The sequence below is a fragment of the Grus americana genome, chromosome 9 (assembly GCF_028858705.1).
Source record: "Grus americana isolate bGruAme1 chromosome 9, bGruAme1.mat, whole genome shotgun sequence".
Classification (NCBI taxonomy): domain Eukaryota; kingdom Metazoa; phylum Chordata; class Aves; order Gruiformes; family Gruidae; genus Grus; species Grus americana.
The window spans coordinates 13,894,810-13,916,319 of NC_072860.1; the positions used below are offsets into that span (position 1 = coordinate 13,894,810).

The 21,510-nt window shown below is 39.7% G+C and overlaps 1 long non-coding RNA gene across 1 annotated transcript; it reads right to left on the reverse strand.

Annotated features, from left to right (window-relative positions):
- Positions 1-4,118: 4,118 nt before the first annotated feature.
- Positions 4,119-7,613, reverse strand: LOC129210216 (uncharacterized). The gene is made up of 3 exons (XR_008578347.1): positions 7,373-7,613; positions 6,408-6,544; positions 4,119-4,207 (listed from the first exon to the last, which is right to left on the reverse strand). It is a non-coding gene; the product is annotated as an uncharacterized LOC129210216 (long non-coding RNA).
- Between the last annotated feature and the right edge of the window lie 13,897 nt (positions 7,614-21,510).

Here is a 21,510-nt window from a genome sequence, read left to right on the forward strand (position 1 = left end):
TCACACCAGTATACTAGCACCTGTGGTGGTTCTGCAGCCGTGTATTTTGAATGCAGCTACCCTTAGGAAGGGGAAGGAGAGAATGCAGCAGGGTGAGTGGTGCCTTGTAAACAAGTTATTACCGGAATTGATTTGTGCTGTATTACAGGGGTATTCATCATCCCTTTCCAATTTCTGTGCAGATGATGCATTTTTTGCCTACCAGTGTAGCTTTGAATATGCATACTCCTTACTGTTGTCTTGAGCGCTATTTTGTGCTGTAGACCTTGTTTTGCTGCATAAACTATTGCTTCCTGCAGGTGGTTTAGTCATGCAGCAGAGTAGCTGCGTGGCTAGGTATGTTTAACATACAGAGCAGGTGGTTGTGTCTGTGAAAGCCTTCCAAAGGCCACACACCACCACTGGGCAGCTATACTGAATGGTGCAGCTGTTTTCCAGAGCTTGTAGTGCAAGTAAACCAGCAAAATGAAGAGGGAACACAGTTGTACAGACTTGAAATGGCCACAATCATTCTACAAATTCAACCTAATGAATTAAATGTGGAGCTCCTTGTAGTTCCAGCACCAGCAAATTCAGTTCATGGAGCTATTCTCACTAACAAATTTTTTGAAATTGTCATGTGGAGACTTCCTACCCCAGATTTTGCATCAGTGATTTAAGCTCAGAAACTTGTCTACGAACTTCAGAGATTAGTATGTCGGTATAGATTTAGTACTACTAACTCTTTGGAGCCAATAACCCCCTTTTAAATAGCAGAGAAGACAAATGTGTGATGTATATCCCAAAATACTCACTGTTAAATCTGCAACAGCTTCTTCATTATACTCTGTAGATACGTCTATATCAACACAGGCACTGGAGCAATGGCAGCTAGCGGAAACTAGGTATAAGACCAGACGAAACAGAGGCTACAATAGAAGCAAAGAAACAAACTGCATGACTAAAGAGTATTGCACAGAAGAGGATAGATATGGGGCAATAACTCAAAAGGTAAGCAGGGTAACAGAGGACCTGTACAGAGAGTAATGTTTGCATAGTGTGCCCAGGAGTAGAAGAAAGCCAGCTGGGCAAGAGAGGTTCAAGTTTAAGCTCGGAGGATGTTATAGTATACTAGCTGGTAGGGAAAAGGATGTAACATAGAAAAAGAGCATTAGCAGGACCATTATCAAAGCCAACGATTGACCAAAAGGGAAGGATATAATGAGAGGAGAGCATTAAAGACAAGAATGGTAGAGTATCAGAAAAGTCTCAGTTACCTTAGACTGTAAAGTAAAAAGACACATGCAGGACCTGCCTGATCATTCCAGCATTTGAGAATGGATTTAATACTAACCTCTTCCCCCCTCTCCCCCCCATACTAACGGATTTTTCTTACAACAATTTATTTACTTCTACTGAGATGTGCACACATGCACGCGTACACACTGCCTCACACTCCTCTACAACTAAGCATGACCCAGAAGTACAATATTATCTTCTGCATTTGTTCAGATTCATGGAAAAATGCTCAAGGGAGGCAATGCAGATCTGATATATGGATGCCAATTTGTCCCTCTGTCTTAACAACACAGCCAAGGTCTGACCTTCTCCAGCTTCCAGGGGTTTCTGAGTAGAGGAAGGAGAAAAAAAAAAATCACCAGACTATTACAGATGAAAAGACATCTGAAAATGGAAAGATGTTAATTAATGTCATATATCTGTAACACATTTGGATTTTTAGTTACCTTTGTCAGCTTGAGATATTTGGATGAGGCACTAGGATTATACGTGTTTATAAAGAAAGGTGTATACATACCTGTAAAGAAAGGTGCAGTATGTGTATTTTTTTTCTAATCAGAAGAGATTTAAATGATTTTTTAATATCTTTTGTGAATCACCACTAAAGAAAGTGGCAACTTCTCAAGCTTTAGGAAAAAAAGGAAACAAAAGAAAAGCCTTTAGATGCCCACAGTAGGTGGCATCAGCTACTGACCTACCTACTAATAAGGCAAATGAAAGGAAAACAGCCTGAGAGGAACTAAATAGCAGAGCGCTGAAGTCTTGAGGGGAGAACAGGCAAAGGAGGCATACAGTGCTTAATTCACCCTGACTAAAAAGCTCTGTCAAACCACAAGTTGAGGATGCTACCATATGTAACAGCATTACAACAGGAAAAAATATTTAATTGTATTACAGTCCTTTGACTGGAATACTGCTGATATTGAATTGCTGAACGTGGCTGAAAGCAGAAAGTCTAATCAGAGTCTTTAAGAAAATAACGCATAGCCTGGGAGGAATCACTAGGGCTAGTCAGGCTTCTGCTTGCTGTTACAGGACCTCAGTCCTAGTGGATGATCTATGGGAAACAGCTCTGATACCAAATTAAGCTTGCTGGTCTGGTTTCCAAATCAGCACCTTATGCAGTAAATAGAAACATGGGACAGAATAAATTAAACAGAAAAGTCAGAATCGTAATTATAAACGCCTTCCTCAGCTGCTTTGGAAATTTGTAATGCTTATTAGACTTTCTAAACCCGTTTCTGTCCCTTAAAGCCTCCCTAGAATATTTAGAAAACAGATTTCCTTAGAACCTGAATACTTCTGCTACACTCACTTCTAACCAGATAGATACTTTTAACTTGCTTTTAAAAATGATTAACTCCGCTCTTAAGCAGTTCATAGTTTCCTTTTTACATTTACCACATGATCAGCATTAAGGGTTTGAGTAATTAATTTACTTATATATTTAATACCTGGGTTGATATATTTTGGATAATTATATATTATTAAATATATATACATATATTTAATATATAGATAATATCTGGTTGAAACAGTGTTCTGATAAGCCTTTTTAAGAACTTCCTCAGCCTTGGGACAGTTCTGCTACTACTGGTACAACCCCATGTTATTTCTGGTTATTTATTTTTCACGTTAATGCTGCATTGCAGAAATTAACTCTGGTTTCTTTGGCATTGGACTCATTTTAGGTTTATAACAAGCATAATTTTGTTTAACTCTGAAATAATATAGGAAACACAATTAAAATCTTTTTAAAACATGGATGTATTTTTTTAGTTTTTATTGGTTTAGGGGACAAGAGGATTGAAGCATCAATGTTTTCTTGCAAGCTCCCCAGCAAAAAAATAAAAGAGCAAAGAAACATCTATATAGAATTCTTGCCTTTTTGTTTGGACAGATTCCTGCAATTTCTTCCCATGGCTTTAGTGACTCCTGGAAATTTCTCATATAGTCCATACCGTCAGCAGGATTCTTTCCCAGATTTCTCGCCCTTTTTAATTTGTATCCCTTAGTTACCTGCTCCATCCTTTCCTTCCCCCTCCCTTCTACTTCAGCACTAATAGGCCTGCTGGAATCCACCTTCTAAATGAAATCAGTCAAGTCACCTCAGCTTTGATTGCTTTATTCCCATGCTGTAGAATGAAAGCACTCTGTTGAATCAAAAATGTCCTACATTCAATTGTCATAAATAACAATGCACAGCAAAGAACTTAAGCTATCAACATAAACAATACAATATGAAAGCGCGCCTCAAACCAGATGCTGCTTTATTTCTGCCCAAACAGTTTGAAGAGCCTGTTAAAATGTTTCAAGTTGCTGTTTACAGAGGGTCAAATGAACATTTTTCAATGAAATGTGTCCCTTCTGGTTCCTTAATGATTAAACACAGTGGAACAATAGCCATTTAAAATAGCAAAAGAATATCCGATGATTTTTTATTGTTAGGATTGTTAAAATAGGAGGAGTTGAAAAGCTTTGTGTGAGGTGAAAGAAAAATGCTCTGACAGCATCAGAGCCACCTAAAAGATTCTGACAATTTGTCAAAAATCACTGCACTTTCCAAGTAGCCTTTTGCAGGACTCCTGGGAAAATAAACAGCATCTTTCCTTCACTTAGACAGGCAAACAGTTTTTCCCACAATTCCCCCCAAATGTTGTGTTGTGTTCCCCCCACAAATGAGCGTTTCCAAACACAGATCTTCCCTCCTGGAGGAAACAACCTATCCAATTAAATTCTGTGTACTTGTGCTTTTGGAAAAGGGTCTCTCTAACACCCAGTACCCCAAATTTGCCTCCTGGATCTTGCTCCTGCTCACCTGTGTCAGGATTCAGTCTACCGTAGGTATTCCATTTGGCTGCATGTCATTAAAATTGCAGTTGTTTTGAGTTTTGTTGGTAGAACTTCAACCTTTAGAATCCACTTTCATCTGCAAAACAGGGTTGAATTTCATTGAAAAATAGTCTGCCTTTGTGCAAAGACACTCATGCATTTGGAATGTGAAATGTTGACCTAAGATTGAAGCTGATCTTGTTTGATAAGAATACCACCATTCTTTAAAAAAAAAAAAAAAAAAAAAAAAAAAGGAGGGGGAAAAAAAGAGTAAACAATGCTTTTGTTCTAAATGGTCTGGAACAAAATCATATTTCATGTTTGATCAAAGCCTTAGGAACTTCTCAGGATTTTGAAAATCAGAGCTATCAGGCTACTGCACCTCTGTTGCAACTCTACCACTTGGTATTTGTGACTTTTACTCTATCCAGCTATCCATGCTTAAACCTTGCAGAGCAGTATTTCGCTGTACAATGAAAATGAAGTCAGCAACATTTCTGTTAAATTCGCATTATCGTGCTGGAGAGTCTGACTTTTTGTGTAAACATACTCAGCATGCAACCATCAAAATAGTCAAGGAACAGCAATAACAGGTAATAAGTTTTTGCTCTGTGAACTTCTGTGCTTAGTTACTCATAACTTCCTCATGTGCCAGGGGCTTTGTATGGCATATAATTAATAAAAGAGATTCTTATTAAATTGGATCCATTTAGATCAGGTATATAATTGTTTTCCTTAAGAAATAGCAAGTTTATGATGAATATGGTAGGTTTCACAGTGCTTCTTTCTAAGCAGAATGCTTGTTTCAAGAGCTAAGTCCTTAAAACTCTTCTTGCCTCCACAGAGAGAAGTTTATACCCTGTTTAGCCTTTATATACATGTGCAGTGGGGCAAGAAAATATAGGGAGCCTTCTTCCCCATGTTTAAGCCTTCTCAGTCCCTACTGCCGGTGAGACCAAGACATGCTTTCCTACGCTTGATGTCCTAAAAGGGCCATGAAGGTCCTGGGGGATATTTACTATAAATCAGTCTGCAAAATTCACAAGAGCTAGAGTGGTCGCTGGTATACTGGTGGGGTTATTCTCGTGTGGATTTGACTGCAGGGCGTTGCAGTGTGTGCGGTGCTGTTGTGGGAGAGGTAGAGCTGAGCAGCACAGCGGGAGAGGGGGTTCATTCTGTGTAGGGTAAGGCAGCGTGCAAAGGTCTCAGCTAGCCTAGTGGCAGATTTACAGCAGTGTCTGGGTATTTAGGAGAGAAATAAGTGTAGAAAGTGCTATATGTATATATGCATAGAGATACATATAAAAGCATATATAAAAAGCTATATAAAAAATGGGTGCTACTTGGGTGCACAGGTGGTTCAGCAGCTGCCCTTGCTGCCCAGCCCCAGCTTTATGTTTGCAGACTCCCCCTCCTCTCCCTCCTGCTTCTCACTAAACCCTCACCAACGGGCTGAGACTGCACAATACGGGCTTGGGTGGACCGGTCAGATGATGGCTTTTATTGGATGAAAATTCAGCAAAATGAGTAAGTAAAGGTCACTAGTGTGTCGAAAATCCCACTACCCATCGCAGATGGGTACGGTAGCCAGGCTGCCTCTAACATACTCCATTTCCACAGATAACAACTGGTGCCCATTAGGCCCAGCTCAGCCGCACGCATTAAGCTCTTTGCACTGCATGAACTCCCATGCTAAGTGAAGTGCATCACTGTAACTGATTTTCTATACCTCTACCTTAGCTTCCCTCAAGAACTATGGCAAAAATAATGGTGTTTGTTCATTATTGTCCCTGCTTTAGCTCTCTTTAATTACATATTTATCCATCCCTGCCTTTCTGCCTTCAAGACCAAATTTTAAAAGTACAGATGAGACAAAAATCTGTTGGTTTTACATTATAGCAAAATTGTTTCCTGTTCTCGGGTACTGTATTCCAGCTTCGGTGGAAATGTGGAGTAAAATCTTTGCTTCCAAGGAGTTATGCCAAGTTTTCACTGTTAAAGTGAACAGAAATTTTGGCCCGGATCTTTTGATATGTAGGGTACAAGCCATTTAATTTTAGTTAGGCTTCTTTCCAAACTCCAGAGAGGATCTAGTGAAAGAAGGAAGCCTATTAAGGCTGTGGGGACCTCCAGTATTTGGCTCATATTAGTTCTAGCCTAACGATCTCATTGCAGGGTGCAGAAATAGTAGCTGAGCACTGGGATGGATTGCTTAGAGGATAGTAACAGGTACCACTACTATTAAAAATCACTTAATAATTAAAAAAATAGAGTGACAGAAGGGTATCGGAACTTACTTAGCTGAAGTCAATCCTGTCTTCAGGCAAAACAATGGGCCAGGTGATCCCCCTTTCTGACCATTTTATTATGGTCCATTCCCTGATTTTCTGATCCACTTTCCTCAATTTCTTCTGGGAATTCATCATGGGTTCATCTGTGGATATGTACAGGGCACTAAAGAAATTTCCTCATAACTTTCTGAACCTTCCAGGAAGAGGAGAGAAGTGCTGGACCACCTCTCTTCCCCTTGCACAGAAGGATGTACGGTTAGGGAACAGACAAAATGCAGTGTTAGCTTCTTTCATCCATCCTCCTTTTGACCCTTTGCCACCCTGCGCAGACCTGCTAGTCAACACTAGCTCAAACTAGGTGGAAGAGAAGGGGATGATGTGTTTTGCTTCATTCCTTGCATGCACACTCACCTTTCTCACTTAAACTGTAAGTCAGTCCGTTATGAATTCACATCCAGGAACATTTCACCTATCCACAAAATTATCTTTCTGCTTGATGTTATTTGGACTCATACATTTTTTTTTTTGGAGATATCTTTGGTACAGGACCGATAATTACCTCTCCCTAGTAAATTTACCTGAGAACTACACCAATCCTTTCTGTAGGTGCCCAGAGGATTTGTACTTTTCCACACTGTATATATCTCTGTCAGTTATTTTTCCCTGTGTTTCCCAGAACTTTTTGTAAGATCATAAGCAGTGGCTTGTCGCCTCAGAGATTTGAAAACACTGTCATCTGTTGAGTTTTGGACTGCATTAGCTTAGTTTGAGAGTCACGAGTTTCTGCTGCTGGCAGTTACTGTCTTCAGGATGTTCACTTAAGAGCATCCTGAAGATACTTACATCAAAACCAAATCCCCCAAATTGCCAATATTAAGCAATAATTTCATAGCTGACTTTTTGAGATATTTGTGTAAGAATGGTTGGCCCACCCACACACTGTAGAGAAAAACAGCACATATATCACTCACCTTGCCTGAGCTTTTGAATGAGCTGCATATACATGTACTCAAAAGATCTTCTATACACGCAAACTCAAGCGGTATCTTTGGCAGCTCCAGCGAAGGGTGGAATACGAGCCTCAACTGAAAAACTTGCACATACAAGGGGGAGTCCAGTTCTCCTTTTGCTAACACAGATGTAAATCAGGAGTATGCCTTTGACAGCCAGTGGTGCTACGCTGCACAGACAGTGTTACTGAGCAGGGAATCGGGGCCAGGACAGAGATCTGGAATATTGCCAAGTTGAAGAAATATTAGGTTGATACCTGCTCTGAAATCCTAAAGAAACCCTCACCTCCAAGTTTATCAACCCACGACTACAGATGCTTAAATAAAGAAGAAAAAGCCCCTGTGTGTTTGGAAATCTGGCCTTTATTTTATATCACACTCATGACAAAAAGTGTTAGAAAAATGTCTTAAACCACTACTTGGGGATTTCCTCCAAGCACTATGCCAGCTGCTCTCAGCCTCCATTGTGAAATGATGGGCTGCTGGCACAGCCAAAGTACTTTACACTCCAGCAACCACTGGATGCATAGCAGCCCTTTGGGAGTCATTACCAACTGGTGTAATTTAGGGCAGCCCTGAGGCAGCTCTAAGTCACAGTCTCCAGGAACTGGAGGCTATAAAGGTGGCATAACACCTCTCCTCTAGGTCTATAATCTGCAATAACATTTACAATACAGGCTGCATCATATTATTTCCATGTTTAATTAGAGTAAAGAATATCAAACATTTTACTTTAACGCTACCCCGTGTGCTGTTACCAGCTCTGTATGTGATTTAATGGGTGATCAATCATTCACATATCAGTGGTGATGTAAACCTGATGTTCATTTGCTCTTTTTCACTTCATACATGGGTCTCATGTAACAAGAAAAGAAATATCTACCAGGAATGTGGTAGTTCTGCATTGCTGTTAAATCTCAGCAAGCCCTCCTAGAATCCAAGAAATAAGGTAGCATCAGTTTACAGACCAGCTTTTCAGTGGCATCGTTCCAAGTCTGTGCTATTGGTCAGCATGGCTTATACTTTACTTTCATGGCCAAATATGTGATGCTTGACATGTCAAGTCAGCTGCTATTTTTTTAAAAAGAGTAGATATTGTTGATACAGCTGTGAAAGGATCCTTTCTCCTTTCCAAAGAATTATCGCTAAATTGCATTAACCAAAGAGAGACCCTCTTCATTGCTTCACAAACACTCTGAAATGAAAAGGTTGAAGATGTTGGGATATTTTTGCCCCATCATCATTTTCCTTTCAGTCTCTTCTCACTACCCATCTGATCTGACGCTGCTGTCCACTTATATTTCAAATGGGTATTATCCTGCCATTTGTCTTCAGATACAACTTCTGTTGAAATCAAAAGGAAAATTGCCTTCATGAAATCTGAAGGATTAGAGCTCTTAAGGGAAAAATGGTGAGATTTATCCCAGTGTTTTAGGCCAGTGAACAGAGTCCAGCTGAGCTCAGGAAGAGACGGGTCGGTGGTGTCCCATGCCGGGGGAAGGAGGAGCCGCAGCGCACGTGGGGAGATGGGTGCCTTGCAGAACGGTCCTGGGGAGCCCAGGAGCTGGCACGGTGTGCGAGTGCTGCGTGCCCAGGGGCTGAGGTGTCCCAGCCATGCCAGGTGCGGAGGACAGACAGGTACCATTCCTACCTCTGTGCTGCTCTGCAAGTGCTTCTGTCTGACTCTGAAGGACAGCTTCCAATTGCGCCTCTCCAGGAGCGAGAGCGGCAACGAGACCTGAAACCTGCCAGGGAAAAGGGAGTAATTATTTTGCCAGTGATAACAGCACACCTTTGTTGTAATCATAGTAATAAAACAAAAGCTGACAAGTGATGACTTCTCTGAGGTGCTTTTAACCTTAATAAGAGCTCCATTAATTTTTCATATTATTGATAAAGCAAATTAATACATATCTCAAACCAAGCAAAACATAAAAAGGCATCAAAACCAAACTGAAATCATTGAATCTTATTTGCAGAGAATGCCATTAAAATAATGTAAATCTCTTTCTGTAAATTAACTTCATGCATAACTAGAAATGATTAGCATGCATATATACCAACCTCTGTGTTTGCAATTTCGACACACATCCTAATAAACACTGGATTTTTTATTCACTTACACTCTGAAAATATTACTCTGTATGAATGCACGGTAACTCTGAGAAAGAGCTGGCGGGAAGAAGTGAATCGGGTGGAAGAAGAGCTGTTACTGAGCCTCCCAGACCATAAGGGAGGATCTCCCTCGCATGGGACGGACAAGTGGGGAGAGACCAGCCAAACAGTAACCATTCCACGTACCTGGGAGCACCTGGGGACACCTGAAATCATGGGCAACAAATATTTTAGTACAATGCATAAATAATGCTTTTAGACATCTGGAGCAGTGGAGTTCATACCCTAATCCCACGGCAGCAGGGAATTTTCCCAAGTCCAGAGAGGGAATAGGGATCCTTTTTAGCCAGTATAATGGCAGGCGGAACAGGGGATGATCTCCACAACAAACCCCACGATTTTCTTTAGTTTTACTTTGTGAGGGACAGTGTGGGAGCAATCACTGCAAATATCACTAAACAAACACGCATATTTTCTTGGGCCAATTTTTGACACCATTCAAGTAAGTATCTAAAATCTGTGTTTGGATGATTGATAAGAAGGGAGGTTGATAAGAAAGTGGCAATAAGCAAGTTAAATTTTTCAGAGTTTTATAGTAGATTTTCAAGGAAATGAGATAGAAACATCCCCAATTTGTGTAACAGCTCTTACCTGAATCCACAAATATGTGTTATCTGCTTCCTGGAACAAAGACAAACACAAGTCTGATGTTCTGTTACTAACATATCAGTTCCAACAGGAACGCATCCCCAAAAAAGAATTAAACTTTAACAAAATATTTTATATTAATTAGTTAATTAAAATAACTTATTTGGTATTTAATAGTTAGAGCCTTGGCAGTTCATAAATGTGTATCTGAATGTCATGATAAGTTGCTGGGGAAAAAAAGACTCCCAACTTTGAATATCTGAAAAAGTGAGAGGAGAAACCTCAACCAAGATCCCATTCACCAATGTCCCGTACCTGCTCTGCTGAGCTCAGGTGGTCAGAGCAGATGTGAACCCAGCCTAAGCGCAGGCCTACCACGCGCTGGGGAAGTTAGCAAGCTCTCTGTAGATATTTCTTTCAAAACTGGGAGGAAAAGGCATGGCTAAAAACCTCTGCCAAGCTCTTGGCGTCTTAAGAGCTTGCAAGAATTAAATCCTCCCTCAAATGTGTTCGTGACAGACTTTGTTTTAGTTCTTGTTCTTGTACCCTCTGAAAACAATAATGTTTATGAACTAGGAAGAGGCATTTGGGAATAAAAGGATAAACAAGCAGGAATATTCAATACTTTTTTTTTTTTTAATTTCTCAGATACAAAGATAAAGCCTTATTTTAATTAAGCATTTTCTACTACTGCCTGCATCAGTATTAAAGTTGCAAATTTATACAAGGCAATTTAGTGTTTGAGCATAGAGTTAATAATCCACATTTTGTGAAACTAGCCCAGAGGGTAGGCTCCTGCCTAGAATTATTTACATTCTTTGACCCTTTAGGCTCAACTCTTTACCCAACCAAATTTATCTAGCAGAATTCGTAGCCTAACTTGTTTGTATTTTACACATTTGGCATTAAGACTGCAGCAGAATTTTACAAGTATCTGGCATATTCTTGATAGCACATCTGGTGAGTATGGACACTGTTCATTAGAATAGCTTTGCAGACTGATAACATGCCAAAGCTTTGACAAAAGTACTTATGGTAGATGTCAATCATTTTTCTTTGCCAGTTTAAACATGTACCATTCTGGGAATAACTTTTATCTATTCTGGCACATAAAACATAATGAACAATATCTTCAGGCTTTGCAAATGAATGCAAGTCCCCATGTTACGTATACTACATGTGGATCACTAAACAAATATAACAGGAAGGTTGATATTTATATATGTTATCAGCAAAAGTCTGTGAGAAACAGCAGGCAGAGTAAGGCAAATAAGGACTGTGGGAAAGACAGGGAGGACAGTGGTCATACGGTCACGAGCATTACCCACACCTGGTGGTGACAATGGACAGGTTTCTTCTCCCCCTGCCTACTGAACTTCTCTTACAAAAGGATGACAAGTATCATAGATAAGGAAGGACTATAAGAAAGAGGTTATCAGATGTTAGAGGGACTGAATTTGTGCAGCAAAGAGATACAGCAATGAAATAACCTAATTTCTGACACTCGTAGAGTCTTGCATTATTCCTCAATTTGTTCTCGTCTTCTCCAAGGAGAAGGGACTCCTCATGTGAATGACAGAGCCAGAAATGGGCCCTCCGAGAGGGATGAGACATCTTTCTGATCTGAACTTGTGTCGCCCTGGGGAATCACATGTGCGATAGACTTCGTATAGATTCTCCTCCCTTCATTCCTGTTATTTTCACTTGTGAATTTCCTAAGCTACATTTCAGTAAAGATTGCACGTTAATATTGAAGTTGGAATAAACAAAAATTCAAGAAGAGCTATAAATCTTACTTTTGTTCAATAAGTTGCATAAACAAAGTACAGATCATTTTGGTCTTTCACATGAACATGTTGAGTCTCTTTTAAATATGTACTGGTAGAACATTTCAGATATGCTGAATACAGTAGGTATTTATGCTTTTATTTTAAATGGGGATTAGAAATTATTCGCTTTTTGTCATGCACAATCTGCATATTATGGTGTGGATATTGTGTTACCAATTCACTGTAACTAAGTACTTCGGCACTTAAAAACCCCTCCATTTTTGACCCAATAGACCATAATAGAGCCTTTCAAGCTTGTTTGAGGCAGCTGCCATGAACTGAAAAAGTCATACAAAACATGCTGTATATAGAGCAATTTAATATGTAGAAACGTGCATTTTCACTACGATATAATGGCTGGTTCAAACTCTTAAAGAAATGAAAGTACCGGTCCTCATTAGCTTCTGATGGTGAGGAAGGTTTCAGATTAGTCCTGTCAATAGCTACTAACTAGCAGTTGCAGTTACCAACCTACCTCCCCTCCCTGCTGGTGAGGGTGCTACCATGCATGCCCAACGTGAGCTTTTAGGGGTGCATGAAAGCAACGCTGCAGCACTGAGAAACTCTGAGAGAACCAGACAATTCAGTGAAAAATGTGTTTTAAAAGTATTTTTAGTGGTTTAAATGAAAACACATTCTTGTTTTTCTAATGTGGCTTTCAGTATGTTCCATCTTTTTAAATTTAGCCTATTGCGTCAATATTTTATATGCCATCATGAATGCTGTCCTCTTGTTAATGAAATAGTGATTCAAGCCGCAAAATTAAAACCAGTTGGTTTGTCAAATTCTGAGCTAAAAAACAATTCTGTAAGATGACTATCGAGAAAATACACAGAACCTTGATAATCAGTAATTAACTACTGAGGCTAAGGGTTCCCTTCGGTTGCCTCAAACGAGGACCCTGATGCTGTCTAGCAAGGCCTGGGGATGCCACCAGCCTCCTCCTGCCAATTCAGGAGAAAAGACTCTCACAGAGCCTCTGTCTGTCCCACGTTGTGTCGCAGATACCGTATCGCATCTCAGCTGCCACTGGACACTCCTGGTTCAGCCAATGTATCAAACCCTGGAGGTTTATATCTTAAATTCTTAATATGATTTGTATGAGCATGGGGGGGGTGGGGGGTGTAAGACAGTGTCTGCTTGTTTGTATGTATTATACGAGCATGTATGATTCCTTATAAAAAATCATAAATGTGTGTGTGTTGATGTATATATGTATTTAATAGCAGAGTAATTTAAACTTTCTATACAAATGATAATTTTTTTTTCCCCTAAAAAATTCTTTCCTTATATATTTAATTTTATTTTTAGCCAAGAGGACTGCAGCACCCAAAGCTCACAGTATTTGCCTCTTCCACTGAATAATCATTACAAGTTCTAAATAAAGAATCGAGTGCCGGAGCCAAAGCACACTGAAGTCAATAGGAGTCTTTTCATTGACTTCAATGGGCTTTGAATCAGAGTCCAAATTCTAACTATTGCTGAACATATTTACAACCACAACATTTTGTGTGGTACTCTCTGCGGGCACAATGGTGGAATTTACTTGGGAAAACAAAGGGGAACATATTCTTAGATGGTCTGACCAGTATTATTACACACTCAAAAACTAGGTCTTGCGAATCTCGGTTATATCACCATAAAATAATCAATCGATTCAGCTTTGCACGTGAGGACGTATAGCTAGATAATGTCTCGCCAGGCCAGAAAACAACTCATGCTGATGCTTCTAAAACCACTGCCAAAGAAGAAGAGATGTTGTTAGTGTCAGTGTGTTCACATATCAAAAATAGAAGCAGTATTATTTTAAGCATGTTCTTATGAATTATAGCTGCTGCAAAATTTCTAAACAGAGTGAATTGGTGTTTGTTGTCTCCAACACTAATTAATCAGCAGTAGTCACACTGGACTTACACAGAGCATGCTAGTATCCATATGTCTGATTTCAGTTTTAGAAACTACTGTGAACTTATTAAGTAAGTAATTTGCTGTTTTGTAATGTAGCGTGTCTAAGGAATAAACAAAGCATTTCCAGCTAAAAGCTACCCGATGCCTGTGTTTTGTAGGTAAGCCGGGGAGGTCTTTCCTCATTGCCTACCTCAGATATGTAATACAATAACAGACATTACACATTACAGTGACATTCCATTATGTTGCACAGCATCATATATTCTTAGCTCCCGAGGGAAAAAATGACCAGTGGAAATTGAAGCTAGCCTGTGGACTCAGCCAATAATTCACCGGATCTCAGCCAGGTTTCTCAGCCAGACACATGTATACATACACCTACATAACTGTGAGTTTAAGTGATTTTTATTAGATCAATGTCCAATTAAAATTACAGTTTGATCCTGTTGCAATAGCGTAACCAAAAATCAGTTACATAGTACCCATTAAAAAAGAGACTAATTTCAATGAGTCCCCTTTGAAACCTTTGAAGACATTACCAGCTCTCTGAGCATGTTGACTATCTGGAGCATGACTTATTATATCCTTGTCAAATTTTAAATATCATGCTCTTAAAAATATTAGTCACAGGAGCTGTTTGACAGCAGTGTCGTAGCAAAGTTCTCTTGTCTGTATGAACGTGGATAACCTGATACATAAAACCACGTCTCGGTGTATGGCATCCGGTGGTAAAGGCTGAGCACTGAGAGCTTCCTCAGACCATTGGCAATACCCTGCCACTAGATAGACTCTACATGCCATTTAAGCCAGCTGAGTACTGCTTTTCCTCTCCCTCCCTCCAGTTTTTCCATTCCCCAAGGGGCAATCCTTTGGCGAACAATCCATTTAAGTCAAACAGCTATCATGTAAAAGTGAAGATGAGCAACAAAGCACATCCAAAGGAAGCAAGTTAAGATCTAGGCGCCTAGGTTCGAGGGCGGGGGGTGCGGGGTGGGGGGAAGCGGCTAAAGAAACCGAGCCAAAGAAATTCTAAAAAGACACTTTTTTAGCTTAAAAAAATAAGATTAGAAACTGGCTTGTATGAGCCCAACTGTGATTAAAAAAATAAACCTTTTATAGTTAAGACAGGATTTTTTTTCTTTTTGTTCTTTGACTTTTCCTTGCAGAGAAAGAGGCTATCTTCACTTAATCAGAGCAAAGAAAGAGTGGCTGAGGCAGAAGCAGCATCATGTGGGTGAAGGTCAGGCCAATTTTCACCCATGTGATGCTGCTTTATCACTCATGGAACAAAGATTAAGGCCTTTCTTTTCTTTATCCTTTTGTGCTTTCCCCCATTACTTTAACAGATCTGAACAAATCCCAGGCAGTTCATCCAAAAGTTCCTTTTAGCTACATTTAGTTCAGATCCTCTAAATTCCACATAAGACTTCATGCTATACCAACATGAAGAGGATATAAAACCCACATGTGTAGGGAGAAAAATGTTATAGAAAAACACAAAAATCATTGCAGAACATGATGATAGCAAAGGCCATTTCAGCTGCAAGAAACTAGGCACATCCAGGAATCGGAATTACCAGTATTACTATTCCCTTATTTTTAAAGGAATGTGCTTTCCTGCTACACCAAAATGATGCATGAATATTGATGTTCAGTTAAGAGGACGGTAACATGATAAACCTCTAGTTGAGCTCTGAGGTTCTGGGGAAAAAAAAAACAAACCCCAAAACACTACAAATGCCAGTTCATTGCTGCCCATGAATAACCATAAAAATGTTATATTACAAAAAAATTAGCTTACATTGCATATGTTTACACATCTTGTTGCTAGCCAGCTTAATCAAACATATTATTACAGAATTGCATCAACTGCAGAAATAGGAGAGGATGTAATTTTTATACAAAGTACCCAGAGGACTGATTGAAAGGGCATTTGCCGGATTTGACTGTGCTTTTCAGTCCTTTGGTTTTATTCAGGTAGGGGCAAGCAGCCCTTCGTAGCTTGCTATTTGTCTCTGTTTCAAACAGGCTTAAGGAATGCCTGTTGATTAGAACGTTTATTTCATTTTTTGATCTCTTGATATTTTAAAACAATTAGTACAGTATACTGAAATCAAATAATAACCATCAGTTATGTAATTGTAATGACAAGAAGGTATATTTATGTGACAGGTCCCAGCTATCCATTATGTTTCCAGTTTTACATACACCGACCCTATAATATTTAACATATTAAAAGATATGGAAAATAAAGCAGTTGAGCATTGAATAAGACAGACAGGTATCTTAACATGGTTCCTAGCGTTACCCCAGTGGTGCCAGTGCCACTGCAGCGATCAGAGTGTCTTTCCAGAGCTCAGATTCCCTGTTTCCCCGCCATCAGCGTAAATGCTGCGGTGGCAGAGGAGTGGGGGGAGCGCTGCATGAAGCATCAGCTGAAGCATGGAACCACTGCAGCTTTTCATACAAGGCACCGAAAAATTGGCTTATCCTCCTGTACCATATAACGTCATGTATCAGAGTGGTATAGTTTTGTATTATTCATGTCTACTGGACTAAAATCTTGGCCTCACTGAAGTCAACAATAATGTTGACTCCAATGAAGCCTGGTTTCATCAAGTGAGCCCAAGGGAAGTGTTTCAGAGGTGGATCCTTTTCACTTTGAGTGATTTTGAGATGTGTAAACCACCACCAGTGTAGATGTGAGAAGTCAGTATGTAAAAACTGCTTGGATAGGATAATATATGAAAGCACTCTTCCTCAAGGTAATAGAATGTTAATAAATGTTGTTATCCATACATTTCTTAAGAGCATTGTATTCATATTGCTCATACCTGAAAACATCTTCCTATGCGTGTTCAAGATTCTGATGCAGCCCAAAGCGTTCTCTTCACCTTATAAAAACAGAAGACATCAACACTTTTTTGGGCTGTTTTAGGGTTAGACAGAAAATGCAACAAGTCCAGGAAGTCTGTTTCATGCACTCTGACAAACAATTTGGGTAACAAAAGCTGTAAGAACCTCTCCTATGCCACCCTAAATCCCACCTCCTTTCCTCATGAAGGAGCTTTGAAATGTATTTGCTCTGTCTGTTTTGGTAAGCTATCATTATGTTTTTTATCATCAGATGACAATTTATCACTCTTGCTGAGATTCCTTGGTTAGCTATATGTAACAAAGATTAAATATCTTTCAAAGTAGCTAAATCCAGATGGAAAATTCTAGATATTTCCTAGTTTCTAAAAGCTCTGATTTTCAAGCAATGCATTTCGTCTCAACGCAAGCGAAGGGCTGGGAGCGCTGGCTACTGCCAATAAGACGTGACAAACTCCGGGAGCGAGGCTTAGCCGCTCTAAAGATGTTTCTGCCCTCAATCCACCCGTTCGCTGTGTGCTTTTCATTCTCTATTGGAAGAATATGAATTTGACTAAATGCCATGTGACAGTGCGGCTGCTGTGGAATTTATTCATTTTTCTTGAGTAGGAGATCAATTAGTAATTACTTAAGGGCAGTCCTTATAGGCCATGTAGGTTGGCCCTTAATTAAGCAACAAGACATGACAGGCAATGTATTTCTGGGCAATTTAGCACATCTCTTAGGGAGTTTTTAAGGCATGAGGCCGAAGGTCAAGTGACTTTAACCACCTGAGAAGTGCAAAAATCCCTTAGAAATGCACTGTCTAGAGTGACTTATTGCTGTTATTAAATGGAATTTGTGAATAAAAATAAGAAAGACTGTCAGCCTCAGGCATGAATAGGGCATTATTAACATGGATATGACATTGTTGACAGCTAATCTAAAGCTCCATTTGTGTCCCGAGCTCTAAAGCTATTTCTTTATACTGTATATTAATATGAGGAAGATGCGTTATGTTCTTCACACACTCTTTTACCAGAGCTGCCCAATAAGAACAAGGGACATGGTTTTTTGAAATTTGCATTGCACATTGCTTTTTGGGGGCTGAAATACAGCGATTAAACCTTGTATGCCTAACATCCCATTTTTGGATTACAATGTAGAAGTCTCCTGAAAGAACAAAATATCCTTCCTAGGATGTAAAATCCCTATTCCTGACCCACTCTTTCCCTGCCATGCTGAGATCTGCCCTGAATTTGTCTCCTCCCTGGCTCAGCTGCTTCCCCTGTCCCGCGCTGCTGGGCTCAATGTGCCTGATTGTCTGTACATGTCAGTGCGTCCAGGTTGAAGAAGCACACCAGAGACACTCACACGTAGACATGGCTAAACAGAGCCAATTCTAGCACCTTCATCTTACCTACTTTTTTTTTTCTTTTTCTTTCTTTCTCTTTTTTAATTTTATTTTATCCCCCCACAACATGAATGACAACTTTTTACAGTGCATACATGTTTTCTAAATACCTTGCATTAAACATGTACAGTAACGGTGCCAAAGCAGTGCTTCTTTCCCAAAATTTAGAATTGCAGAAAATGGACAAGAAGCTGACCATCTGTTGTAAATATTATGTTTCCCCAGACTGCGTATAGATGTAGATAATTTGGCTTTGCTGGTTTCTATTGACTTAATTTGTTCTTGGGTTTCTTGACGTGCTTGTTATTACTCTTACGCTAATGCACGTTCTACCCTTTGTTGGTTCTGTTTGTTGATTTATGGTAACACCCAATTCCAGAGACCAAAGTCTTCTCCTGAGAGGCTGGGTCAGATCCTAACCTTACTCTGACCAGCTTAGCTCCATCATTTCTCTGGAAATAGCCGGAAGGCTGCGTGCGTGCGATCTTGCATTGCCAGGGGGTTTCCAGCTACCCAGGGGTTTCCTGTTGCTGCTCTTCAGTCCAGAAGAGCACCAGGTATGGTGGTGTTGAGGAGACATACTCTTCCCTAGGTGTATGGCAGCCTATGTAAGTGTGCTGCGTGTGAGCAGCGTGCTGTGTGTGAGCAGCGTGCTGTGTGTGAGCAGGTTCACTGTCCTGTGGGACGGTGGTGCAGCCTTAAGTCTGGTGACTCCAGGAAGTGCTGGATTGTGCTGCCAGGCTGTTCTGACACTCACTGTGTATTTGTATGTTCCAGGAGGCATTACAGCTTCTTAGCATATGGTGTCCAGTTCTTCTGCACATTCACGAGTACGTCTGACATGTTATGAAAGTAATGGATTTACTGTGCATACCTCAAATATTTTAAGGATATGTGAACACATATTTGTGTCTGGGAAATCCTGGGCAGCAATATGGGAGTACTGATGTGGATTCTTTGTTTAGGCTTACAGGAACTAAAGTAGGTAAATCTAGAGCTCTCCATGCATGCAGACAGTTTGGGGGCATTGTTGTAAGGTTACAATGTAGAAATATTATGTATATCTCCTGAAACCTATCCTAACTACAAGGGAGTGTCTCAGTTTGTCTTGGTATTCTTGGAGCAAGGAAAGGTAAAACAGTCATACGAAATAACAGAGCTTTAAAGAGGCATTTTAAAAACCATCTTTTTAACAGCAGTAATTCATAAAGCTGTATTAAATCAGCTTTTTTTTTTTTTGTGGGCTGAGTGCACTACAGTTTGTGAAAAGTTCCACGTACTGCAGTTTGAACCAAGTAACCCAAAATCCAAAAGCAGTCTGTACTAGTCTAGTACCACTGTACTAAGAGAAAATTCCTTAAAATTGCTGATAGCAAAAAATGCCGGTATCATCTAGGCACAAGGCTATCCTATTAAGTCTGAGCTGAAGAATCCTTTTTAGTGCAACTTTGAAAGCAAGTTTTTCTGACATTCTGACTGTCCTGAAACTGGTGATTTACTGTAAAACAGCAAGAGACATTATGGCAACACAGAGCAGATAATTCTGTGTTATAGAAAAATTGAAATAGCAACAAAAAATAAAAAAAATGTACATCATGCTCAGGTATCAATGAAGAACAAATTTTTTCTTTTTGTGCACTTGATAAAACAAATAATAAAAATTTAAAAAAAATAAAAACATAAAAATGCTTGATTCTAATGAAACGAAAGATAATTAGTGACTCACATTTGTGGTTTGGATCATGCTGAAGGTGATATTGAGCCACAAGGAATGAGTAATGAGTTGTGGTCCACAATCCAAGATTTCCTGGAAAAAAAAGTAAACCATTAGCCCTTATGGTGGCGGCACCCCCCCCCCCCCCCCCCCCCCCCCCCCCCCCGCAAAGCCTGTACCTAGCACAACCCTTATCATCCCACGCGGTCTCAGAGATGTAGGAGCTGCTGCCATTTATCTGAATTCAGCATTAACTGGCAGTTCTCAACTATTTTAGAAATGATCAAAAGCATGCAAAAAAAAAAAAAAGGGTGAGGAGAAGAACATACACTTCAGAGCTCCTCACATTTTACTGTGCATTGCCTCCCTGCTGTGTGATTTCTGTGTTTTAGCTCCAGTACTGCTGCAGCTGCTACCTATCTTGATGTAAAGGTTTATAGGTTTGACTAATCCTGTATCCAAACCTGCTTCTGCCCATATTTGATCAACCACACCTGACTCTGAGATGTATAAGAGCCCTCAGCAGGCATAATGACTGCTTAATCAAGCTGAAATATCAAAAAAAGTTTTCTATCCAAATGTTTTCTTTGACATCTAAATATTTCCTTTAGTGGGGCTCACAGCTATTGCCGAGCACGTGCCCTGCAATCTCAGCTGTTGACTCCTCGTTTCTTTTGGCACTGGGTGCGTGCAGCCTCTAGCTCAGGTCTGGCAGCTAGGGGCTGCCAACGTGGGCAAAGCCAGATCACGTTCTGCTGTTTTTCACAACACAAAGGAGCGTTAACATAACACAGTCATTCTCATTAGAGGGCATTACTTATAGGTGCTCATTTAAAAGAAAAGGTCTTAATGAGTGGTCAAAGGATTTTAGACCGTGGTGTTTACAGTTAAGCTCGGCTGTTGATTTTAATATGAAACCTAATGTAAATCCCCCCCCCTTCACATTTACGATCCCCCATTCTTTTCAAAAGTAAATTACAGAATTATGATGGACAGAACTATTGAAAAAGAAAAGAAAGGGAAAAAAAAGTAGAAAAACCCATTACAATGAGGAAAGACATTATAGTCATGGGCTGAAAAAGAGAAAGAAATTAAGAAATGCTATGGAAAACAAAATTAAGAAAAATATAATAGAACAGCAGTGAGAGAAAGGGAATTGCAGACCAATGAAAAGCAAGTTAAAAACACTTTGTAATTCTGACAATGTTGGGAAAATGAAAACGTAATCATTATCTTTATTACATGATAAAACAAAGCCTTCTTTCAACTATTTGGCTTTGCAAAATCAGAGTTTATGCTGTCAGTGAAGATATTCAGCATGAATATCTGCTCTGTGTTTCAGTATTGACACATCGACACCTAGAAACTTTCAGTTGCAATGCATCCAGACTAAAATCCACATAATAATAAAAGAGACTTAACACAGTTTATCAATTATGGTTTATGTTCATTTCCTTAGGAAAGGCCTATTCTTGTTCATTTCTTAGAAGAAAAACAGAACTACTTGCAATCTTAGAGGGAGGACTAGGTGAAACATGAGCTAAACATCAATGCCCTGTGGAGGAAAGGGCACAAACCCTTGTTTGTTGGCAGCTTAATGCAAAAGCATAGTAAAGCA